At 49.5% G+C, this 26,876-nt stretch overlaps 1 pseudogene; it reads left to right on the top strand.

The window, feature by feature from the left end:
* The first annotated feature begins 2,838 nt into the window (after positions 1–2,838).
* Positions 2,839–25,589, top strand: LOC144123881 (uncharacterized; annotated as a pseudogene).
* The last annotated feature ends 1,287 nt before the right edge of the window (positions 25,590–26,876 follow it).

Consider the following 26,876-nt stretch of genomic DNA (forward strand, 5'->3'; position numbering starts at 1 on the left):
GGAGACCTTGAGTCTTTTAAGGGTATGCTTATTTCGTCCAGAATCCTGCAAGTGGAGGCCAAGGATGCGGAGGGCGGGTGTGATGGGGATAGGGGATCCTTTTAAATTGATTTGGATTGGCGAGTTAGCGCTAGATTTTGGCCTAATTAGGAAGAGCGCAGACTTAGATCAGGAACATTCGAGCCCGATGGATGACGCGTGAGAGGAGATGGTGTCTGCTGCTAACTGAAGAGTTTCCTCAATTTCCCCGTCAGAGCCATGAGTGGTCCATGTGGTAATATCAGCGTACAGGGTATGCTTTTGGTGTGGGATTAGAGTCAGTTTGTGAGCTAGGGGAATGAGAGCAACGTTAAAGAAAAGGGGAGAAAGGACCGCCCCTTGAGGGGTTCCGAGCTCTCCCAGTATATAAGGGGATGTGGTAATCTGATCTATGTGCAGGGAGGCAGTGCGGCCCGAGAGAAACGCGCGAGCGTAGTTGTAGGTTTTAGGGCCTACCTGTAGAGCCTGCAGTTCCCGTAGGATGGCATCGTGTCGAATTCTGTCAAATGCTTTGGTGACGTCAACTGCCAGGATAGCTTTAGTGTGGTGGGGGATGGTATCATCAAGCACACATGCATAATTTGAAGTAGGGCGTCCTGCGCAGATAGATGGGCACGAAAGCTGGGAATACTGTGGGGGACAGGGTGGTTGTCTTCCATGTACGTTGTTAGCCACGAAAGAATTATGTGCTCGAAGACCTTGCCTAGATAGGATATAAGAGAAATGGGGCGGATGTTTTCTAGGGTGATATGCTTGTGGGGTTTTGGAATAAAAATAATTTTTCCATGCTTCTACGAGGCAGGGAGAGTACCTGCCTCCCAACATTCGTTAAAGTAGTTGACTAAGTCAGAGATGGAAGCATCGTCAAGATTTCTGATAGCTGCATTGGTAATTTGATCATCTCCGGGAGCGGTATTCCGTAATTTCAATAGTGCGGCGCGAAATTCTGGTTCTGTAATAAGGGCGTCAAGCTCGAGCTGAGGTGGGCCCGCATAATTAGGATACTTGCAAGGGACACCGGAGGTTGTATAGGTGCATTTCACCTGGGCGAGGAAGGCGTCGGTGTCCTGTCGATGGTTGTGAGCGAGGCGGCGAATGCTAAGGCGCGTCTGGGATTTGGATTGCGTGGGGTGTAGCATGTGCCGTAACAGATGCCAAGCGCGGGTTGTAGAGAGATTGCCGCGGAGACCGTCACAAACCTGAGCCCAATTAGCTTTGCAAAAAGTGGCACTACATTGTACTATTTGGGATTGAATCTGAACAAGTTTACTCCTATTGTGCTTCTCAGTCTTCCACCTTTGTGTTATATTGTCCTGTGCTTTGAGGAGGTGGGCGAGCTTGCTGTCAATAACAGGGGTGTCTGGGGTAGAGTCGAGCGTTTGAGTGTGTTGGCGAATGTCTTTTTGCAACTGAATAATCCAGGTGTCTAGGTCGAAGGGGGCCTGTGTTGGCTGCGCTTGTCTAAATTTGCGGAGCGCGTCCCAATTAGTGTGCTTAACGGTAAATTTGCGCTGAGATAGGCGATAGTTTAGCGTTATTCGAATTAGGTGATGAATGCTGCCTGGTGTGGAAAGCATTTTTTTCCCGCAGCAGGTGCTCCAAGTTTCTACCAAGCGTGAGGTCTGGGTTGGTATCAGCAGTAACACTGTTACCAATCCGCGTAGGTAAGCTGAAATCATTAAAGGTGGTCAGGTGGAGCGCCAGCGTCTCATTGTATAAAACTGTCCCTCTGTGGTTGGTGCGCCGATAGCCCCAGTCCACGTGAGCGCAATTAAAATCTCCGGCAATAAGTAGTGGGTTTGATCCGGCCAACTGGGTTGCGGATATGAGAAGTGAGGGGAGTAAATTGGCTGACGTGGGAGAAGGTAGCAGTTAAGAAAGAACAGGGCTGATTTTGCAGAGGTGGGCGGTAAGACTTCAATAAGGCTGTTAGCGATAGGGGAGGTAATTACGTGCTCCACGTAATGCAAGGATTTACTGACCTATGTGCCCACCCGAGGAAGATCAGTGGGGTCTTAGGGGATAAAAGTGTATCCTGGCAGCTGCTTGTAAACATTGGCGTCCTGAATGGCGATAATGTCTGGTGGGGATGACGAACTTGCGATAATTTGCTGCAGAGGATCGCGCTTTCGCCGAAAACCCCTGCAATTCCACTGTATAATCTGTAAAGAATTAAGCCCCGTCGGAGGAGCCATGTTGTTGGGTAGTGAAGGGAAGGATGGGTGTGGAGAGTGGGACTGTGGGAGGATAGTCCGTTGAGAGTGCAGCAGTGAGGCGAGTTAAGCGCTCCTCTACCTTGGTCATGATGCTACATATGACACTATACATTAGACGGGTAATGGTAGATTAAGTCATAAGCTGGCACTGTGCAGTGAGCTGCGCAGTAATGCGCTCTGTGAGCCTGGCTTTCAAGTTTTGGGCGAGGGCCTGAAATTTGGCGTTTAGGTCTATTGGTTCGACTGGGCTCTCATCAGGCCTTCTTTTTTAGGGGGAGGTAGGGCGGGATGGGTGGGTGAAGGGGATGGTGGTGGTGGATGGGGAGATACAGCAGAGGTGGCGGTAGAGAGGGCTGCCCTGAGCTGCTTCACCTCCTCTCGCTGAGCCTTCACGTCCGGGTCCTGGGAGGTCCCGGTGTTCGTCTCGGCAGCCTTGGAGGCCCATGTTGCAGAAGACGGGAGGGTCGTTTTCAGCGGAGGAAAGTCGTTCTTGTTCGTTTGCAGCGGAGGAAAGTTATCCTTGTTAGGGGGCATTGCCTTCTGGGGCGATGGGTTGCGTGGTTGGGCGGTGCGATTTCTAGCCATGCACGAGCCGGTGCCCGTGAGTGCTGGCCTCCACAGATAATGCAGGCCGGTATGCAGGAAGGCGCATCTTGCGGTTCATGCTTGTCTCCGCACCGCGGGCAGAGACCAGTCTTGGGGTGCGGGCACACGTCATACCTATGGCCCTGCCGACGACAGTTCATGCACGCGTCTGGACTTCCTTTGTACGGCTTGCATCTGTGCACTACACTCATGTACCATACGGTATGGGGGACTGGTCCGTGCGCAAAGGTGATCAGTATGGAATGAGTCCTACCCATTATGCGGGCTGCAATGATATCAGCGTACGGGTCTGGAGGTCCCGTAGCATCTGCTCCGGCGTCTTCTTCAAGTAGGCTTGCGAGATGACTCCACGTAAAGCAGCCGCGGGCGGTGCAATGCAGGCTGAGACAGGGTAAGCGGTCTCTTGGAGCACCACTTCCCTGAGCTGGACGAGGTGAAGGGCGGTTGTCTCGTGCGGGGTAGCGACCGTGAAGGTGTTATTCGTAGGGTGGATCCTCAGGTGAATATCCCCGAGGTCACGGCCAGCAGCGCTGACTTGCAGGGCTTGCAGGAGTGGCTGCGCCATGGTGCCTTTCAAAGCGAGGCCTCCTCTTGGTCAGTAAACGAAACGTATAGCGCCGGGAGGGAGTGAAGCAAATTGTTTGCTTCGGTGTGCGACTGCGTGCGTCGCGCGCAGCTGTTCTTGTTGAGGCCTATATGTAGGCTTGAAAGTCGCAGGGGTAGTGGACGCGGACGCCGTAGGCTTAGATGGAACAGTCGCTGCTTGATGGGATATGGCCAGCGTTTCCTCGCTTGAGATTTCACCCTTGTACGCGCGGAGTATCGGGGTCCACTCACTGGGACGAAAATATTCCCTCTGCGCTTGCACGTCCATGGCTGTTGGGGGTAGGTGCGCTGCCGGTGAGTGTGGAACGCAGCCCGCCGGCGAGGCTCGCCTCGATGAGACCAGGCTGAGCGCCGCGGCACAGCAGGCGGAGACGTTTTCACTTGCCAGTTCTTGTGAATCATCGGGCACTTCCAAAAGATGATAACGGTTAGGGCCCGTGTACCTTCCTGGATCTGTTGACGGTCTTAATGGGTCCTTGGGATGATTTAGCTGGGCACAGGAGCCAGAAATTGGCGGAGTCGATGCGAGATGCGTCCGCTCCCTCGGGCCCTCACCAATGCGACCAGTTTGGCTGGAAGAGAGCGAAACCCGCTACTGCTCCGGTGAGGTCGCGTTCTACGGCTTCGCATCGTGGACTTCCTGCCGTGCCTGAGCCCGTTCCGGGGAGTCAACGGAGGACGATACCACCTGCTACGGTAAGGGGTGTCTTCAGCGCTGCTGCCACCCATCCGGGTGGTGTCCCCAATGCCAACAATACCGGCATCACCTCCACGGGCGCTTGGACCGGGAGCTTGTACGACGCAGCCAGGGACGTCGCCAGCGACGCCAGCCCAAGAACGTCGAACGCCGCCTCGACGCCGGCTACTGGATCCATACAATGCCGCAGCCGCACCGAACCAACCGTGAGCACGAACGCCGACCGCTAATAGTATAACGCTAGTAGTAGACGCTGGTAGCAGTGTGCGCGGGTCGTGTGTATTTATAGTTTTTGTGTTTTGTGTTAGTTTTGTTAGTTTTCTGTTCTAGTGTGTGTGTCACGTAGGGTGTATTAAATGTGCGTTTGTGTGGGTACACCTGTCGCCTAGTCCATTCTTTCGGTCTGAGTGCTCTCTGGGGAGATCCGTGACATGTTCGTCCGAGAAACTTATATGTATTTGCATTTTTAATGTCTAATTCAATTTTCCAGGTATTACAACAGTGAAGTAAGTTATTGACACCACCCTGGAGAGAATGGATAGCAGAATGATAAGTTATATTACTGCAAAGCACGCAGTCGTCCAGAAATATACAAATACGGGAGTAGCAGCACCAAGAACTCAACCCTTGAGCTAACTAGTGCTGTTGAAGAGTTAGTTTCATTAGCGTTCGCAATCTCAGCACGATAAAAGAAAAACGCACGAGTCCATTTAAATACTGCAGGTTCAGTTTTTCGCATGCTTAGTTTAGATAAAAGCAGTGAGTGGTTATCTTCAGCGAAAGGTTTAGTAAAGTCAAGAAATATGCTGTCTGTTGAAAAACAAGAGTACAAGTAGGAGTACAAGTCGTCAGTATAGGAAAGTATTTAATCGCCACAGGACAAATTTTCAAAAAGCCGCGCTTAGTGAGAGACATGAAAATATGATCTTCAAGGAAATTTTTAGGATGAGTAAATATTATATGTCCTGTTGCTTGCGGAAGTGTAAGACGGGGGTTTGTTGAAAGGAACTGGGTGGACGGTAGTAGCGGCGAACGCAGTCCGAGGTCAGCCAGGCCGAGCACAGACGTTCGTCGTGATAGAAATAAGGCTGAAGCACAGGGCCATCTTCGTTTTTCTCATGAGTGTGCGTATTCTTCCTTATAATCACTCCCGGGGAAAAGAAAAGTAATCTTGGCCACTTACGGCGATGGTAAGATGACGGGGTTGTAGTAAGGCTTGAGGCGCTGGACGTGAACTGCCTCACGGCCGCGAAGATCGGAACACGGCATGAGGGATTCGACGACATAATTTACAGATGTGCGCTCCAGTACTCTGTAGGGATCGTGATACTTGGCGAGAAATTTCGAGGACAGTCCCCCGGAGTACTGGACGGTATTCAGAGCCACACAAAGGTGGCACATGTAACAGGCAAAGGCGGGCTAGTTGGTGGTTAACAATGGAGTGCATATTGCGGCCGCGCAAAACGACGAGGTACAAAGAAAAGAAAGCACAGTACAAACTGCGGTACTTCAACTGAGGTTTACTACAAGGAACACCTCATTTATACAAGATTTGTAATCACACCTGATAGACAGCAGACACCATCATGTGACTCAGGCACTTTTGACACGCGCGCTCGCGTGCCTGTGTCACGTGATGGTGTCTGCTGTATATCAGGTGTGATTACAAATCTTGTATAAATGAGGTTTTCCTTGTAGTAAACCTCAGGTGATGTACCGCGTTTTGTACTGTGTTTTCTTTTTTTGTCCCTCATCGTTTTTCGCGATCTCAATATTGTCATGTAATGGTGACGGCAGTCGAAGGAGCGAGGAAGACGGCCAAAAGGTCTTCTAAAAGAAAACTGTTTATTGGGCTGACTTGCGCCCACAATGTACGGAATTACTCAGAGGCGGCGAAGCGACAAGCGTGCTCGGCGGTCGTCGAACAGAATGTCCGTCGCTGTCGGCAAGGCTCAATTCAATGCTGATTGCGAAGTTTCGAGATAATGCGTGCATAGTTACTAGAACATTCCGGAACAACGTAGAATCAGCTCTGCCTGGCTGCGATCAATCGACATAAGTTTAGTCGCGTCTTGCGTCACAAACAAAGCGATTAAGTGGTGTGGCGGCAGATTTGAAGAACAAATATTGCAAATATTCGCGGCATTACTCCCCTCTTAAAGAAGCATCGACCCGATGCATTAAAACAAATAATGCGACTAGTAAGAGATAAAACGGATCTTGCGAAAACAGAGTATGGAAATGAAGCGTCCTTTAGCGCGCATAATATGGCTTCAGACGGACTACATGGACAACTTCTGATCGTACGCGACGTCGCTGGGATGCAGTGATTGCGTCAGGGATTACTTCATAACCCAGTTCACCTAGCCGACGAAGAACCTTGTACGGGCCGAAATAGCGGCGCAAAAGCTTTTCACTCAATCCACGGTGGCGAATGGGCGTCCAAACCCAGACTTGGTCTCCTGGCGTGTATTCCGCGTTGCGTCTTCGTAGGTTGTAGCGCCTGTCCTCAGACTGCTGCTGATCTTTGATCCGTAATCGGGCAAGCCTTCGAGATTCTTCTGCGCGTTGAAGATTGGCGGCAACGTCGACGTTCTCTTCTTCTGTAACGTTGGGCAGCATGGCGTCTAGCGTGGTCGTGGCCTCCCTGCCATGGTCGAGACTAAAAGGTGTCATCTGGGTGGTCTCCTGCACTGCGGTGTTGTAGGCGAAGACGACGTAAGGCAGGATGACATCCCACGTATTGTGTTCGGCATGGACATACATTGCGAGCATATCGGCGATGGTTTTGTTCAGGCGCTCGGTCAGTCCGTTGGTCTACGGATGGTATGCAGTGGTCTTCCGGTGGCTGGTTTGGCTGTAACGCCGGATGGCTTGCGTTAGTTCCGCCGTGAGTTCTGTTCCTCTCTCCGTGACGAGCACATCGGGGGCGCCGTGCCGCAGAAGAATGCACTCCACGAAACTGTCTCGACTGCGAGTGCGTCAAGGAAAAGAAAGCATCAACGTGATGACGTGTAAGGAAAGAAATAAAATCTGCAGGAGTGCGGAAATTGCACTCCTGCAGAAACAAAACATCCATATGAAACGAACGCGCAAGGTGAAGCATCTCCCTTTGCTTATCTGGAGAGTGAGAACTCTGCACGTTAAAAGTGAAACGAAAAACAGCCACCATGAAAATAAAGAAGAAAACAATGAACCAAACGTAAACAACGAAACAGGTGAGTAAAACAAAACGGTGACGGACTCATGGTAAAGTTCTGCGGACAGAGTCTGTAGGTGCGTTGATGCACCAGCGCTGGGGAGGCGGCGAGGGACTTGATTGGCGTCCTGGGTCCCTGCTGACGAACAAGCTGGTGGCCCCACGGCGGAGGGACGACGATGTCAAGCGGTGGTAACGGTTGCGTGGTGGAAGGGTCCGGCCGATGCGGGAAGCTGCGGCAGGAACACACAGTCACAGGCGCACCAACACACTCCACCGCACAAGCACCGTCCGTCGTTCGCTAGACGCTCCGACGGAGCCAGTGTGCCGATAAAATAACGGCGTCCGGGGAGAGCCGAAAATGCGGCGCCCAAGCTGCCGCCGAGAAGGGAGGAGGAGGGCCGTTAAGACCTGAAGTGCTGGGAGAGGGCGCCATGGCGGAAACTATTCGTTTCCTGTGACGTCCATGCACCCTCGACCGGGCTCGTAGTCACGTAGTATACCTCCTGCGTCGCGCCGCTGGAACAGGCGGCAGCCCCCACCGGTGTCGCCATCGGCCCGGTTTGCTTACCAGGCTCCTGGGGTGGTCTGGCTGCCGGAGCAGCCGCAGCTGCCGCTAGGACCGCGGCCGAACAGTTGTCTACCGAACTTGGGAGGCGAATAAAACTCCATGAGTTGTGGTATAGAAATAAAATAACAATTAAATAATATGTAAACATTGTACACAAGCAATTACTAATCGAAGCGTTACCATATCGCACCGCAAGCCGAATTCAAGGCGCACCTTGACTCCCCAAACGCAGCAAATTTGGTTTGAAATGTATACTGGGGGGGGGGGGGTGTAACTCGACAACGTGTAGACGTGCATCGTAATTTCTTTGATAGATGGCGCTAGGAGTCGATCGCTCTGCTAGGTGGAAACGTTGTGTTCTTTTCCGAACCTCTCAGGGTTTTCCTCACTGGCCCCGCTAGATGCGACAAGACTTTCGTTCTACGCATGGCCAATAAAGCTAACGCTCGTTACTTCAACGTCTTTCAGGCGATGACGGCCTTTTTGTAGCGATAGCTACATTACTGTAGCGTTTCGAGCCATCAGCGTGGCGGCGCCGTGGCGGTGGCGGCGCCGCCACCCAGTGGCTGCGCCGCCACGCTGTCACGTGGTTGATAACGTGGTAAGGAGCAGCTGCCGATGGCGCTGCGCCGTGGCTGATCGCGTGGTTCGTCACGTGGTTGGTCACGTGACCAAGTTCGACTCTGGCAGTTGTAGCTATCGCGTCACTCCAGGTTTAACCAGAGCTGAACCACCACCAATTTTTTTTTGATCCTGTCCGCACTACATAATATATGGGCACGCGAGTGATTTGCGAGCATTACGGAACGGAAGTCTTTGGAAGCTTATGAAGACTAAACGTAATCTTAACGCCGTTGAACGCGCACTGCTTGCACAGACACGCGCACACTGATTGTACGGCATCCCACTTTCAGCTCAGGTTTTCAATTGTATTGAAAAGTGTGTTACGCGCCGTCGAATAGTGAGGGGAATCTGTGCTTTTCAGTGCAAAGCTCTCGGTGCCAAAGTGCAGCGAGGGACCAAATTTTTCCGTTTTTGTTGAATGGGATAGAAAAAATGTCCCGCAAAGAACAAGAAAATAAATATATCATTGTTTATTTACATATACTGCGGCCTTAATTAGGTTATGACAGGTGTTTTATAATATAGAAGAATTAGCATGTAAAAAAATCCACGAATAGGCTCGCAATAATTTTTCTACAGTGAGGAAACAACGTTTATGACAAGGTATTCCAAACATGAATATTGCAAGGAAAGAAACTATACATCAAGAAGTTAGTACGGGCATGAAAGATGAAGTATATGATGGCTCTTTGCATATGAAGATGTGGTTCATGTGGACGTTACTCATATGCTCACAAATAGGTAGACGTGTTGCAAATATTTAACCCGACAGCGTTAAAGGCACCGTTACCCAGGAACTCCCGCGTCGGCGTTGCGAGCGCAAAATAGGGTACTGCAAGGGGGCGAGGTATGCCCCCATCGGAGAAGAAACATTGTGAGCAAAGTGACCACCATGACAGGTGGCAGTTAAATCAATGAGTGATCACGAGATGCTGCTCGGGAGGAGCAACTTAGGTCGCGGAAACCCCACCGTGGTGGCAGTGCCTGCCATAGCAGTGCAGTGGTGCATCACTTAACCGCTCCACCATTGCGGAAGAAGTGGTGAGTACTCCCAGGGGCATATGAGTGTAAAGTTGCAAATGCTAATTCCACATATATGGGCTTTAACTCAACGCTACCACGTCCTATTCTTAAGGCGGAGCTTAAGTGTCCATTCCAATTTTTAGTGCGCCAGCACTTATCGTTTCATTCCCAGCATTTGGGCGTTGTGTGTTTGTCTGTCTGTCTGCTTGTTTGTCTGTTTGCTTGAAGCCTTTTTGTGGCAGGCAGGTCAGTTTTGTGGAAGTTTTGTGCCAAACGGGCCGTTGGCAACCTGCCCACCATGCCAGCCGGCAACCCATTTAATCGTGAAAGGCTGCTCGCGAAGAGGAACCTGAGTTGCACGCAACCCAAGAAGCCCAAGTTTCACCGATGGCAACACCTGCAATAGCATTTGCCTTGTGCCGCTGCGCCACAGCACCCCTGCCCACCGGGTGGCTTGCTTGCCAAGAACCCGCGGCTCTAACCAGGCGGCACCGCCCCTAAGCGCACCAATCTAAGCGGAATGAGCAGCAGCGGTTAGGTGGTGAACGTGATTCGAATGATGCTTGCAGAGCAGCTAAACGTAAGAAGTTCGGGTGATAGCCTGGTACTAGCTAGTAGGTACTGAAAGCGCGATTGAGGCGTCCACTGAGCAAGGGGCCAGTTACGCGCCCTTCCTTTCCTCAAAACCATCGGCGTCGAGAACGTTGTCAACGCCAACGCAAATGCACACAATGAACGCTGACAGCCTTCACGTTGTATATCTTGGATTAGCTTAGCTAAGCTAATCCACATTCATTTATTTTCTTGTGGGTTGACGTCAAACAGCACCCAGCTACCTTTTGCATTTCACGTCCACGAAGCACGACCACCGTCCGCCTTCAGAAAGAGAAATGTGCTACGGAAACAAAAATGATTGGTTTAACGTTAAGAGACCGGAAGCGGACGGAGTGGGTGAGGGAACAAATGCGCCTGTTAAAAGACAGTAGCTCCAATCGACAATTGACATGATTTGTCATTAGTAAGGTTATGTCCCAACACTCCAGAGCATTCTATTTTAGACGGAAAATAATAGCGCTAAAAGTAGACGAACACAAGAAAGACCGACGCAAGCCGGCGTCGCTTGTCCTGCGCCGGTATTTCTTTGTGTTCGTCTACCTTTAGCGCTATTCTTTTCCGTCTGAAATGGGATGCACCATCTAGCCGAAATTGACGTTCCTTTGACACCAGAGCCGCGCAGCACCGAAACACATCATGCTAACGCATATATCCGCATAGGGCCTAACTACCCAAATCAAGTGACGTTTTTTTTTGTTTTCACTATCACGCTTTCCAAACTTAGGGGTTGACCGGCGCGCGATCCACGGCTAAGGCGAGGTGCAAACCAAGTTTGAAGATTAACAAAAAAGATGGGAACGTTAATTGTGAAGCTATACTGCGGCAAATCCTGCGTTCTGGCTGCCTTCGTCTTCATGTGCAAAGCACGTACACAAAATGTTGACATGTTGAAATAAAAATTGTTTTTTGAGGAAAGAAATGACGCAGTAACTGTCTCACATATCTCGGTGGACACCCGGACCTCGCCGTAAGGCAATGGTTAAAGGAGGAAATGAAAGAAGAAACGAAGGAATGGGTGCCGTAGTGGGTGGAGGTCTCCGGAATTAATTTCGACCACCTGAGATTTTTTCTCGTGCATTCACATCGCAGAGCACACGGGCGCCTTTTGTGTTTCTGCTCCATCGAAACGCGGTCGCCGCGGACGACTTCGAACCCCGGTACTCCGGCTCAGTATACGAGCGCCTTAACCACTGATCCACCGCGGCGGGGGTAATTGACACCTTTTGCTGCGCATAGGTTTCATGCGTCCCTTCTGTTTCAAGAGAGACGAAAAAAATTGCTGGTGGTTTAGCTCTGGTTAACCCTGGTCGAAGGCGAAAAGCTGCATCTCCCTGGCTACGTTCGAGGTAGGGCGACTGGCGGTCTCCACGGCAGGCGTCGCATTGAACACACCTAGCGTTGGGCTGAGCGCATCAAAGTGCACCGGCGTTTCGTGCAGAACCCACTTTGATGCTCTGCGCACACGGTTCCAGCAGACGCTTCCTCGCTCTGCTCGGTCAAGGTGTGTGACGTCACGGAGGGAGAAAGCAGCACACCTGTGATGCCTCCTTTCCCCTCTCCTCAACGGAATGTTGGAGCGCGCATCTGCCGCTCTCCACTGCAGGCGTCGCATCGATCGCACCTAGCGTTCCGCGCAACGCATCAAAGCGCACCGCAGTTTTATGCAGAACCCACTGTCATGACCTGTGCATGCGATGCCGAAGACCAGGAATAAAGGTCAAGGTCAAAGTCGAAATAGTGTAACAGGCGCTGGTGTCGCTGCTGTAGCAGACGTCATGTGTCGAACCTGACTGCCACCACTTATGCTCATGCTTTGACCTCTAGCCACATTCAAGGTGAAACTTGCGGCCCTGCTGACCTCTAGCTACGTTGAAGGTCAAACTTGCGGCCGCGCTGACGGCTCGAAAAGCTGGCGTAGCGAAGCTTTTCGCTTAAAAATAAAGGCTGATAAGAGCGTGCGCACACTTGCACACTTTAGAGAACTCATGAAAACGAAACTAGTACCACTCGCTTAACCACGCGGTGATCGAGTCACCTCTCCCGATTGCCGTACACGTGCAGCATTTGAACGAGTTGTCGACTGACTGCATGCGCATGCGTTAAAAACTAATCAAGAGCACGCTGGTTTCGATCTCGCTTAAATTATTTCTATATATTCGGAAAGCAGCGAGAGCTCATCGCCGCTTTATTTTGATGGCGCAAGTTCCGGCTCGGAGATTCCACTGTTCGACCGAAGCATACACGTTTTTAACCTGGCGTCACGGCCGCCATTTTTGAGTGCAGAAGAGTGTAGGCAGGAAACGGTGCCCCACCTGCTTTGGGAAATGGCGTCTGCGCACCTGCGACCATGCACCCTATCCTCAACTTCCACACTTACTACCATTCCACCCTCGGCACCACTAGCCCGAACAATGAACAACCAATAACTCACAGCATAAAGGACAAATGACCGACTCCCCTTTCTTGCCGAGTATTTACTGCACAGCTATAAAAAGAAGCCGATTGGCGATAAACGGGTTAGGAAAACAACCAGGCTTCCGCAGCGGTATCTGGAGCCAGAGATGGCGGCCGTTGTGACGTGTATGAGAACTAATGCAAACTATACAGTATTTGCCAAAAACAACCAGGCTGGACGGTTTGCTTTTCAGTCGTGTATTGAAGTTATGCTAGCCCTCAGGCTCTAAATCTCTGCATGATAAGGAGAACCCTTGCCCTCACCTTCCGAGAACTTTTTGATCTTTAGGAAAGCAGCAAGAGCTCTATTAGTCGAATGGGAAGTAAACCATGCAGCCTGATTACTTTTGGCAAACCGTGTACATCCCGGAATTTTTGTTTTTATTTTATGCTATTGGAAGTTACGGGGTCAGCCTAAAGGACGTAGTGACCAGGATGCAAGTTTTATTTCAAATTATGTATACAAAAGAAAAATTAGCAAGCAATTTTTATTGGCAATTATAGGAAAGGAAAGTGCGATGGAATACTCCCACGGGGGACGGGCGCACTTTCAAAACAGCTTCCTTCTTCACGGGTGCCATTTCGTTCTCCAGCAAGTAGCTCTAGCAGTGCAGGAGCGTAGCTTAAGTGCGAAAGAGAGAAATTGATGTGGTTGGGCCTGATGAAAGAGCCCGGATGCAAGCCATCCCTATTCTGAAACTGCCTGATCTCTTCTGAAACGCCGGTGACCTTTGGCAGTGCTCCACCGAAAACAAAAATTGCTGATGACCTAGCTCTGTTAGGCCAAGATATACGTAGCGAAAGCGCGGTGACTTCTGCATCGGAAGAGTGCATTCACTAGATCCGCCTTTATTGATAGTCCAAGCTTGAGCCGTCGTGGCGGAGCCGTAAATCCTGTCAAGGCGAGCACTAGAGCAGCACTGAAAATGAGTGAAATGAATGCTAGGTGCCTTATCTTGCCCAACATCCACCAGGTTGTACTCGCATGCCAAATCAGTAAGTAAAGCAGCACTAGGGTAATATCGCTTACTTAACACTGCTCGGTCTTCATCCCTACAAACACAATTGAAATCTCCCAACAGCATAATTTTACGATCTGTGTACAAATGGTCGACTAATGGCAGGAAAAATACGTTTCAGCGAACATGCTTGCCAGCGTTTTGGTTACTGGGTGCGGCCCATATTCTTCAGTGATCATTGCAAGGTGTCTCTTCAGATAGGGAGGTACAGTCGGTGCATACTCCAATCTCGATGGGAGCTGTGGAAGCTTAGTAGCTGCCTGCTCCCAGATGAAATCTTCAAACGTGCTGTATCTACTTGCTTGAAGGACACGTGGTCACGCGGTGATCTCTCAGTTTTGCAATCATGGGACTCATTTAATCAAGAAACAAAAGACATTGCTATTGAGGCCTCAGCAAGAATCGCGTTTTTGAAGAGACATCACCTTCGAGAGCTCGGCCGTACTGTAGTTGAGCTACATGAGTTATAGAGGATTAGCCCAGGTGCCTATGTCGAAGATATCACTGCCGTTAAAGCATAGCTTCAGCAGTTTGAAACCGAAAGATACAAAGGGGCCGTGATAAGATCAAGGACCCGTAGGTTTCTGGATGAACAACTATCTCGTCAGGTCTTGAGTGATGAAAGGCAGACTGCTCTAGCTAAAGAAATATTGTTAATTCGGTATGGAGGTTGCCCATACTTGCACATACAGCGATGGCACTGGTATTATTGAGGCTTTCTTTGACTATTATCGGAAGCTGTTTGGTGGTTGTGCGGACACAAATGTGGCATCAGATTATAGTCACTTATTCGAAAGCTTGCCCCGACTTGACGATGAGCAGCGTGCTTTAGTGGAGGGGCCTATTTGAACGAAATTAAATCTGCCATTTCTGACCTGACGGCTCAGAAATCTCCTGGGCCAGATGTCATTACTAGCGAGTTCTATAAAACATTTCCCACTTGCCGAGCGCCGGTCTTGATGGAGGTTTTCCAGGCTTCTTAAAATGTTGGTTTTTTGGTCCCAACTTTCTGTTCTGGGCATACTGTATTTATTCCAAAAAGCTCAGATTCAAACCGTTTGAAAACAGTTGAGAGATATCGTCCAATTTCTCTTTGTAATGTAGATTACAAGCTTTTTGCAAAGGTTTTTTGCAATCATCTGCAGCTGGTCGTCGCTCACTTAATAGGCACGCATCAGGTCTGCGGTATCAGAGGCCGCAGCATCCAAACCCATATTCATATCGCACGTTGAGTAGTGGAGACAGTATCCGATGAGAGCGGACAAGTAGCTTTAATTAAGATTGACCTTGTCAAGTCCTTTGATAAAGTTCGTCACAAGTTCTTGTTTGCGGTCTTAGAGCACGCAAATATTGGAGATGTTTTGCTTAGGGGCATAAGACTGTGCTATAAGGAGTGCTATACAAGGCTAAATGTAAACCAAGAGCTAACCAAACCTATTGCTTTGAAATTATCTGTTCGCCAAGGCTGTTCATTATCGCCTTTGTTGTTTGCCCTATTTCTCGAACCTCTTAGCCTCAGTATTATTATCTGCACATCTATCCGCGGTTTCTCCCTGGCGGAGTTTGAAATTAAGGCTTTTGCCTATGCAGATGATGTCGCCCTCTTTTGTTCAGACAAAAATAGTGTGCTTGAGGCACTGCATTTGATTGAACAGTTTTGCGAGGTATCAAGTGCGGCTCTTGATCTAGATAAGTCCAAGAGGTTTTGGTTGGGCCATTGGGGTACAACAACGCCAAGTCATTATTGTGGCATAAGCTGAGACTGCGGGCTAATTCACTTCCTAGGGGTTCCTCTTCACCAAATTTGCAACACTGGCGCCTACTGGGATTCACAGATAGTCGCCATGAGGCGACAAACCTAGGCTTGATGGGTAGGGAACTGTCAGTGTTTGCTCGGGCTCAAGTCTGCAACATTTTTTTATTTGCAAAAGTTGCCTATGTGTTGCAGGTTCTCCACTGTGCTAGGAAAAAAGTGCAGGTGATGCACATAATATTTGCTACATTCGTATGGCGTTCCCAATGGGAACTCACACATCGCGATAACCTATTTCTTTCTCTAGAGTCTGGTGGAATCAGCCTTGTTCACTTATTCGTGCATCAGCTTGTTTCGCGCTTTACCTTTTTCAAATCGTCAAACCACCCATTTTTTAGCAGCTGTGCTTATTAGGTGTCTCAGCGCTTATTTGCCTTCCCTATTCGCACCGATGGGACACACTCGTGAGGGGCCTTTATGGGGATTCTTTGAAGAAGTTGCTAACACCTTCAATTTTCTCACTGTACGCTTTTCTTGAGACTACCTCTATAGCCTCTCCAGTAGGCAGATGACTCAGGTACTTACAGAGTATTTGTTCCCTGTACCGTTGCATCGGCAACCTTTTCTGGAGTCCCTTGACACCAGTGTTTTCAGACGTGTTAGGCGAATGTGCATTTTTTTCCGCAAAAACATTCTCCTTTAAACTGCACGCGTCCACGCTGCTTGTGAAGGCATGAGTTGAGTTTCCCCGTTCGGGTGGTGATGTGAGCAAACACCTTGTTGATGATGAGATCGGGGTTTCTTGATGACCCGGTGGTTCTAACTCGGAAACATTCACGTTACTCGAGGAAAGGAGAAGGTTAACTATTTATTCACAACATAAATAAAACGAGAAGAAACAAACCAAGGAGAAAACTATTTACATGACTAAATCGTTGATCAGACGAATTCAGCCCTCGTTCAACCCAGCGCGCTTGTTTTTAAACCCTCTGTCTCTGCCCTTAGCGGGGACAGCCACCAATAAGATTACTAGCGACACACCTCACCAATCAGTGGTCAGGGAAAGGAAAATAAGGGTTCCGCCAACTAATCACAGATTGGGGAAAGAGTGCTGATTTGGGAAAGGAGAGGTTGCAATCAAATACACAAACAGCACAAACGCGACCATCCTCTCCCACGGCACCGACGGCACAGCGGTTACCACTTTCCTAACATATGTTTTCTCTTTCGCACAAGCGACAAATATATGCCGACGTGACGATCACTAAAGTTGTTTACAGAACACACCGAAAGAGAAGAAGACATTTACGGGAATAGTGGGTTTCCGGTCACTCGGCTAATACTCGGCCGTATCTCGTGCGCCCTCGAAACCTCGCCAACCCCTTAACAACGAACACATGTCGACAGCTGTACATGGTTAGGCTTCTTAAGACGGGCTATTCCCGTGGCGGCGCGGAGTAAACAAGGACGTCCGCCACACGAAGGGGAGGCCGGGACAGGACGGGTCCCTTTGTTGGCGACTTCCGACCCCGCTAGAGTGGCCGTCCTTGCAAACACACGACCAACGAGTTCGCGGAAAGGTCAGCGAACTGCACACCTCCTAACCAAGAATGTCACGCGGACACTTGCTGTCAGTGTGACATAAAAGTGCGGCCACAAGCAGCACTGCGCGCACACATACACAGCCTCAATTCATTACGTGCATACAAGGTCAGGACACCAACCTGCACGTTCCAGAACTTGCCATGCCTGCTCTCTGTATGCCAACTGCGAAGTTGGTCCCTAGCCTCCACTTCCCGCATTACATCTACTGGTTACTTGCGCATGCAAACATTGAGCACTCGGAGAGCTCGCATGCTTTAAATTCTTCAGCCGCGCTCGGCTGGGAGCTGTCTCACTGGTGCCGACCGGTCACAAAAAAGGACAACTCCCGCACCCCCTTTGCAAGCGCTTCTGCGTTTCGGTAATAAACCTACAAAGGCCCGGCAGCGTGGGGATGGTCTAACGGTCCGGCCGTACAAAGACTCTGAAATGATAGCGCCGTTGCTTGTCAAGTTTTTCCCCTTTGGCAGCAATCGGCATTCTGGCGCGCCCGATGAGCATTTTTTCTTTCTAATGCGTAGTGCGCGACCAGTTAGCCCTGACTGTCGCCTGCCAGGTACTCTCCGTCTGGCGCGGCGCTCCAGCCTCTTCTGAAATCTCTTACGTCGTGAGTTAGCTCGCCCCTCTTTTTCCGTGTACACTGCTGTTCCCACTGAATAACGTGCTACGCCACATCTCATCTGCCGCTGCCTATCCACAACGTGAACGCCTCTTGCGGCCGAGAAGCACGCCTTCACCTTGCCCTTCCTGTTGCTACCGTCGAATCACCCGCAGGCGTAGTCTGAGAGGACTCGGCTTTGTTGCGTTTAGGGTACACTCGGCGGCGACGACTTTTTCTAGGTGTCCGATGGTTTTCTGCGTGCGCTTCCTTTGTTCCAGAATCATTGGTGGAAACCATCACTGAATCCTCACGCAGCTCTTTGCTGTCGCCCGGCGCGCTCAACGCGTCTACCAATACCGCTGTCCGAGTTAGCGCTACCTGCGTTCTTTGTATCGAAAGCTCGACCGACACGAGCGGCGCGCCCTCAGCTGCCAGTGATGGCCTGCAGGCCGCCTCGGCGACAACTTCATCAGAACCTGCTGTTACCCTTAAAGTTTGTCGTGCTCTGTCGCAGTTCTGGGGAACTAATCTGCCAGGGACAGCGACGTCAGACTCAGAATTAGCATCTCTTAATTCCGGCCTCGCTCTTTGTGTTTCCAGCACTTGCACTTTTTCTGTCTCGCTGGCCTTTTCTAGTGCTATACGCTCCGAACGAAGACGATACGTTTCGCGCTTCAATTCCAGCGATTCCCTCTTTACTTCTGCGATCTGCAACCGCAGTTGCAGCATTGCTAACCACGTCAATGTCGCCTCAGGTGCGGCGCACTTCTGACCTCCGCCCATATGGCCCGCGGGCGCCAATGGGTCCTTTTCTGGCATAGGAGCCAGCACTGTTTTCAGTCCATTTGCATAATCGCCCAACCGCTGTCCATGTTGCGCATCCTCTAGTGGCGGAAACTGCATTTGCATCAATTTTATTTCTTTAAGCTCAAGTTTGAGCTTCAACTTTTCAATTTCAAACATTTGAGCCTTGCGCTCCCTTTTGTTCCACAAAGCTTTCGTCATATTTTCTAGTGCCGGCTCTGTGGACGTAAGTTGCTCGAAATGCTATAGACCATTCCCCCTTGCAGCATCCATCCTTGCATCGGTCATTTCGATGCTACCGTATAGCGTATGACTACGGCACAGACATGGCAGTTTCGGAGAAGGCAGGAAGGCGTCCTACCTCTTTCGATGCTCCGACGACCGCAGCACTGTCGATCTCAGCGTGATGACAGCGGGCTCCCGGGAAGGTAGACGCCCACGATTTTATCCTGGTCCCTCAGCAGATAACCGCTTCGGACCTCGCTTCACTCTGTCGCCTGGTTACTTTCAGCAGCTAGCTGACTCGAACCCTTTCGAGGTTGACGCCTGGTTCTTTTTCAGCAGTTCGCTGACTCGAGCCCTCGATGGCTTGTCGTTGCCCGGCTCCTTCAGCTCCTCGCTGACTTGAGCCTCCGACGTCCACTCGACCACGACCAGTGATACTGAAGCTCTCGACGTCATCTTTCAACGCAGCTTCACGTTTTCTCCTTTAGGACAAACAGCTTGTCCACGAACTTGCTCTTCTCACCTTCCGTCCAATGCCTCGAGTAGAAAGAAGTTGCGATCCTGTGTCGACTGCGCCAGTTGAGTTTCCCCGTTCGGGTGGTGATGTGAGGAAACACCTTGTTGATGATGAGATCGGGGTTTCTTGATGACCCGGTGGTTCTAACTCGCAAACATTCACGTTACTCGAGGAAAGGAGAAGGTTAACTATTTATTTACAACATAAATAAAACGAGAAGAAACAAACCAAGGAGAAAACTATTTACATGACTAAACCATTGATCAGACGAACTCAGCCCTCGTTCAACCCAGCGCGCTTGTTTTTAAACCCTCTGTCTCTGACCTTAGCGGGGACAGCCATCAATAAGATTACTAGCGACACACCTCACCAATCAGTGGTCGGGGAAAGGAAAATAAGGTTTCCGCCAACTAATCACAGATTGGGCAAAAAGTGCTGATTACACATTTGGGAAAATAGAGGTTGAAATCAAATACACAAACAGCACAAACGCGACCACTCTCTCCCACGGCACCCAAGGCACAGCGGTTACCACTTTCCTAACATACGTTTTCTCTTTCGCACAAGCGACAAATATATGCCGACGAGACGATCACCAAAGTTGTTCACAGAACACACCGAAAGAGAAGAAGACATTTACGGGAATAGTCGGTTTCCGGTCACTCGGCTAATACTCAGCCGTATCTCGTGCGCCCCCAAACCTCGTCAACCCCTTAACAACGAACACGTCGACCGCTGTACATGGTTAGGCTTCTTAAGGCGGGCTATGCCCGTGACTGCGCGGAGTAAACAAGGACGTCCGCCGCACGAAGGGGAGGCCGGCATGGGACGGGTCCCTTTGTTGGCGACTTCCGACCCCACTGGAGCGGCCTTCCTTGCGAACACACGACCAACGAGTTCGCGGAAAGGTCAGCGAACTCCACAGCATGGCTTCATGGTAAGGAGATGCTTGTGCTATGGACGGTGAATTGACCATTTGCGGAAAAGTTTCTGCGCATGCGCGGTGAAAGCGCAGCTAGCGCTCTCTGTAGGCGATTTGGTTTTGGTTGGAAAACATGAGCTGGCCGTGCATTCCAGCGCTGTAGTGCGGAGACAGATGTGAGCTGTAACTGCCACGTAAATGTCATGCAACTTCAACGCGTTTCTAACTAAACTGACCACGCGTTTTGCAACAGCGATACTTGGACGTAATAAAAGCCGCTACGAGATACAACGCGCAAAAGACGAAGCCGTTAATGGAGCCAGCAATTCGCGCATCGAGCACGTTTCGAAACGACTGTTCCTGCTACATTTCGCGCTTGCTCCCAAGTGCGCACAGCTCGGTCGTTCTAGAAGAGTTTTGCCATCGACGCACGTGCGTATTCTGTGACAGCCAAATTATTTGTACTAGTATGAACATTCATAAATGCTACAATGTCGAGCTGTGCTATCTCAACAGCGAAGCACGCGCCAGAGCGCAACCTCGCCTATATCCGCGCATTCCAACGCTCCAGCGGCCTGTTAGAACGCAAAGCAATGCTCTATCGTATCAGCACGAGCCGTGGTTGAGATGGTGCAACGAGTCGTTTACTGATCAGTTAAGTGTGGGCTGCGGCAAAAGGTGCTGCATGAAGTTAGCAGAAACTCTTGCCCTATCGAGGAAGCGCTAACATAAATGGGCATTAGGAAAGTGCATTTCATTATGCTGTTACACTCGCCCGCACATAGGCGCACATTCATGCACACTTTCATTTGGTCATTCGGCGTTCCGGTGAGGTAGTAGACTGCAGGTTCAGCCACACATGGTCGTTTTTCAGGCTACAACTCGAAAACTCTTCGCCCCACCCCGTTTCTAAAAAACGGAAATGGGGTGTTCTCCTCCTCCATCATCCTCTTTCGTTAGCAAACGCATGCTTCCGGCGAAGAAACAACGCTAAAACAAGAAAACAAGCGCACGTGAACATCTGAAATCTACCTTTGCACACGCCTGCTCGAGAACCCCTTTCCAACCAAAAGTGCCAGCGGAGCTTCCCTGTTTGCATGGCAGGCGGCGCTCGCTTTTCCGCAAGTGGTCCATTGCCGCCTGTGGAATACACCAGAGACAATTGACCATTATTTTACTCTCTGCATTGATGCTAAATCCTTCTGGGACATTTTACAACGAACAATTAGGGAGGACATTGACAGCACACCCCACAGTATTCGTTTTTAGCCTGTGGAGAAAAATTGTGCTGTGCAATATGATCTATTTATGTTGCTGAGACAATTTTAGTCTCTGGAAGAGCCGCATGATGGACCGCCACTCCGAATCACCACGGTCGTCGAAATCTTTGTTTCGTGAACAATGTGCTTTGGTGCGGGGAGTATATGCTGCCCTGCAAGAGCCGCTTAGCTGGCTCCCTTATCTGAATGCATGTGTGTGCGTCCCAAAATTTTGATTTTTTGGAAGGAAGGATCTTGCAAGGGTTAGGTGGCCTGTTGTTTTCGGGTGTAAGCGTGCTTAGACTTTTTTTTCGGCACTATTTCCATGCAGTAAACAAAAAAGAGCCGTCGCGGTGGAGTGGCAGCGTCTCTGCTTCAAACGCCAAAGGCCCTGGTTCGATTCCGAGCCTCGGCACATATTTTTTTTTTATTCTGTGAGATTGCGGGGGTTTCAGTGTCTCCAATAGATGCCGCCATCGAATGAGTTTGTTAGCGCTTAAGCGCAGGCTCTGTTAAGGAGCGCTGCGCGGTGACGTCACGTCGGCCAAAGCGAGACCTTCTATACTCCAAATGCGCTTCACCGACGACGCGTTCGACGGCTTCGGTGCAATCTGACCGCACTGGCGGAGACTTTGAGCATGTCTCATTTCGCGCCGAGTGCGCCAGCCCAACACCACCTAGACTTTTAAGGCCTCTCCACGATTTCTCCTCCGACGCGTGACGTAACCGCACTACGACGCGGGAGCAGCCACCACCGACCGCTGCGGCAGCACCTCCTGGCGGCCGCTGCCGCCGTTCTCCTCCCGCGCTGCTTCAAATTGTTGAAGTGCGGAGTACTCCGAGGCGTATTTGAGTATAGCAAATTGAAGATAATGAATTTCACCGTTTTAAAAGACATGAAAGATATCTGGTTCAATGTAACAATCTTCGTTCGCATTTCTGGAAACTGTTCAATCTTTTAAAAGCTTACTTTGTGCAGTTTTTCTAGTAAATTGTTGAAAGCAATCATTTGATGGGGACATCGCGATTGCTATAAACATCACTACCATCGCGTTTGAACATGTGCTGCACGTGTCGTGTGTTACATGCTGTTCCTCCGCCGTTCTTTCTTTCTGTGTCATTTGCTGAAGCTTCCTTGCGGGCTGTGAATACTCGAAGTGCAATCCTGGGAAACGTCTGTGAAAGTGCTGTGCGCGTGTGACAGTTGCTGGGCCATTTGTTAAAAGGCCAGGACACTTGTGTTCCCGGCTGCCGCGGGAATTACGATGGAGAAAAGACTGTGCGCGTCTTCACTTTCCCAGCTGATGCTGACAGAAGGAGGCAATGGTTGAAAGCCATTCCACGTGCTGATTTCGAACCCGGAAAGCGCTCAGTGGTAAGTCGAAAAAGCGTGATATTTATTCCGCGACGTAGCTGTGTGTACATCATGCGCTACAACATGGTCCAGTGGGCGCGCTGGAAATATTCTAAAATTTGAAATATTTCACTGCGCTAATTGCTATTGCACCCATGGAATTAATCATCTTAAATATGCTAACCTTATCTGCGCTGGGCTTTGCAGGTCTGCGAGCGGCACTTTAAAGAATCAGACATTCGGACATCTTCTAAGTATGTGGACTCAAAAACGGGCAAAGTCGTCGAGGCAAAATTGAAGATCGCTCGTCTCAGCTCCGACGCCATTCCCAGTGTATTCCCGAACTGTCCCGCGTACCTTTCTGCGCCCGCCACTACGTCCCGAGAAGCACGGACTGAAAAGAGAATGCGTCTTGAAGCAGCTTTTTTACGAGATGCCATCGCCATGTCACTCCAGACACACGAGGAGGAAGAAGCAAAGAACAAGATTGACACTTTCCAAGTTCTACTGGAGTGCCTTCCTCAAATCAAGCTTTCTGATTTTTGGAATGTTATTTCTCGACCTGCCTGCGTCCTTTTTCTCAATCTTGCTGTTGATGACGTCCCTCGTGTTTTGTCGTCAGTCACGGTCTTAGAGAACCTCACGGTGAAAGTTCATTACCGAAATGTGCAGCTGACTACAATTGATGGCATAGATACCATCCCTCACACAGTGCATGATATCCGTTGCTTGATAGGTCTGCTGGATGCTGTAGAGTCGTTTCACGGAAAATTGTTGTTTAAGCACGAAGAAAAAATTGATGATTTGCTTAAGTTGGCACTATCCCTGCTTGAAGATGCCTTAAATTGTGAACTGGCAGATGTTGAACAACCCAATGCAGTTAGTTTTTTGAAAGAGCAAGTTTCTCTTCTTGTCAAGCATAGCAGGTCATCCCGGTATTCTGCAGAGTTGCTGGTATTCTCAAGCATTTTATTTACAGTTTCTCCGCATGATTATAGGTTCCTTCACAGTGCCGGAAACCTTTGATTACCCCATCAATCTACAATACGTCGTATATGTAACTCCTACAGCGTAAGTCCGGCAGCTGAACAGCAAGGCACTTCTTTCCTATCGTATGCAAAGAAGCTTGTCGCAGCAATGACGGAGCATGAAAAAATTGTTGTACTCATGATGGACGAAATTCACCTGCAGCCGTATTTTGATTATAAGGGAGGAGTAATTGTTGGTGCGGCCACAAATAGCCCTAATGCAGCAAAAACAGCCCATGTTTTTATGATGCAAAGCTTGCTTTCGCGTCAGAAGAATGTTGTGCACATACTGCCAGTAGAGCGCATCAACGCACAGCAGCTTCACACTATTCTGCATAGCATCATTTCAGCTAGAGCATGTTGAGTTGCGTATAATCGCAGTCATAGCTGACAATAACTCAATCAACCGGAAAACAATGTCACTTTTTGGGGCCCCCTGCAAACTTCAGAGAGTGTATCCACACCCTGCAGACTCTAAACGTCCTCTCTTTTTTTCTGATTTATCCTGTACACTTAATAAAATGCGTCAGGAATAACTGGATCAATCAGCGAAATGCTGGAACATGCATGTTCTTTCCTAGCCCCACAGGACCTAATATAAAGCCACCTATACTTACAGCTTCATTTAAAGCACTTCGAGAACTTCACTAAAAAGAACAGGGTCAGCTGATTAAATCAGCACCAACACTTTCGTCTAAATCTCTGAACCCATCGAATATTGAGCGACAGAATGTCAAGCTTGCGCTAAGGATTTTCAGCCCGTCTACGGCAGCAGCTCTGCGAGCATGTGGGCCCAGACTTGAGCTAGATCATGTGTCTGGTACTGCACAGTTCCTTGAAACAATAACAAAGTGGTGGAACATTGTAAATGTAAAGACATGCACCAAGGGTACTCGACTTCGTGATGAGCTGCAGTCACCGATTACATCAGCGTCAAGTCCACAGATCCAGTTTCTGTTAAGTATAGTGGAGTGGCTAGATCTGTGGCAGTCTCTCAAATTTGACGCAGGCATACTTACAAGAGAGACTCACAGTGCGCTCCGACTCACGACAGACACCTTGGTAAAGGTGACTTGGTATTGCCTAGATAAAATGAACTTCGAGTATGTACTTTTAGGAAAGTTTCAGACTGATTGCTTGGAAGAGAGGTTTGGCAAATACCGCCAACTCTCCGGTGCGCAATACCACATTTCCATAAGACAAGTCTATGAGTCGGAGCGAAAGCTTCGTCTGCAGAACATTATGGAGCTCCCAGAGTTTGAGGCTGCAACAGATGCGGTGGCAGTAAACGATGCAGTACTTGAAGTGTTTGACATTGAGGTAACGGACGACGATTATGCGAAGGCGCCAAATCTCCCAGCAACCACTTACGTTGCTGGCTATTGTGCCCACGTTGCGTTCAAAAAGCTGTCATGCATGACTTGCAAAGAAAAATTTAATGCTTGAAGATGAAATTGAAGTAGAAGGTGGGGAGTTAGTCAAGGCCATGACTCGTGGTAGTCTCAAGTTTCCACAGCCTGCCATAGTAAATGCTGTTCTTACTGCTGAGATAGTTCTTGACAAACTGAGAAGCGAACAGCATGCGACACGGTTTCATGCACTACCAAATCAAAAGGAGGCTCTCTTCGCACTCACGCATGATGTGTTAAACGACGGCATTGACTTTGATGTGTGTGAAAATGGGCACACTCCACTGTTGGTAATGCACTATGTCCTAAGTGCAGCAGCAAACACGCTTCTAAATAACCTTTGTAAAAGAAAAAATGATCAACTTATAGTTGAAAAGGCTGCAAAAGAAAAAGAGAGAAAATTGAAGACATTGAAGAATTGACTACTCTGTGTGCTTGTGACTGTTTTTGTTAGTTTTTTAGTTTCGAAACCAGCGCTTTGATATAAAGTCAGTAAAAGTCTGCTAAAATGTAACTGCTTATACTTTCAAAGAAACAAGAACAAAAAAAACATTCGGTTAGGGTGTGGGCAAGCAAAACACGATTTAAAAAAAAGGTAATTTTCTTTTCGAGAGACATAATCAGCACTTTGAAATGCGTGCGAGCGCGGAAGCCGAACCTACTGGGCCGTCGCAGTGCGGTGACGTCACGCAAACGTGGAGAGGCCTTAAAAAGTCTAGGTGGTGTTGGCCAGCCGCCACTGGCCCAGCCAAACCGGTTCGGTTCCGCGGCGAGGCACGCGTTGTGACGTCATGTGCCTCCTCAGAGCATCGCGACGATGAAATCGCAAGTTCGCGGCCAGTAAAGCTTTCGCTTTAATATGGTGCCCACTGTGATGTCGGTGAATGCGCCCTCACGCCCTTTACATGAACTCGACAAAATGCGGGCGGAATTGAATATTCGAGAGAAAGAGCGACTTTTGAGAAGGAAAGCTCTTGCTATAGCCCTCTACTCACTTCCTAGATGTTTTTTTAACTTTGCCTAAAAAAGTGGAGTCGACTTGTGTCGAGTTCGTGTAAATAGCGATCCTTTCGTCTATGTCGAGCCCCTCCTTTAACGCGACATAGTTGAGTTTACGAAAACAGACATGTTCATTGTTCTAAATACTTTCAGACATGTCGTCTGCAAGGAAGATTACCGAGTGTTGCATTCTATTTATCTTAAATTGGTTTTTGGTGGAAAGGAAATGGCGCAGTATCTGTCTCATATATCGTTGGACACTTGAACCGCGCCGTAAGGGAAGGGATAAGGGAGGGAGTGAAAGAAGAGAGGAACAAATAGGTCCGTAGTGGAGGGCTCCGGAATAATTTCGACCACCTGGGGATCTTTAACGTGCACTGACATCGCACAGCACACGGGCGCCTTAGCGTTTTTCCTCCATAAAAACGCAGCCGCCGCGGTCGGGTTCGAACCCGGGACTCTATTTATCTGCAAAATTGGCTTTCACGAAAGTGGGTCCCCTGATTTCGGAGCTGTGCACAGCGCACGAGGGTCGCTTCCAAACCATGTAGAGCGCCTTGTTAGCAACGCTGGAATGTTCGTAGGGACTCCGGGACTGAACAAAAGGGTTGAGGGGAAGGGGGCAGTTGCCCCTCGAACATTTCTCCCGAGGGGGCACTGCACCCCACCTACCGCTTCCCAGTCTCAAACTGCTTGGCTCAGACGAGAGTTCTTTCAAATGTTTCCTTTCTAGG

Source organism: Amblyomma americanum, chromosome 3, assembly GCF_052857255.1.
Source record: "Amblyomma americanum isolate KBUSLIRL-KWMA chromosome 3, ASM5285725v1, whole genome shotgun sequence".
Taxonomy (NCBI): Eukaryota; Metazoa; Arthropoda; class Arachnida; order Ixodida; family Ixodidae; genus Amblyomma; species Amblyomma americanum.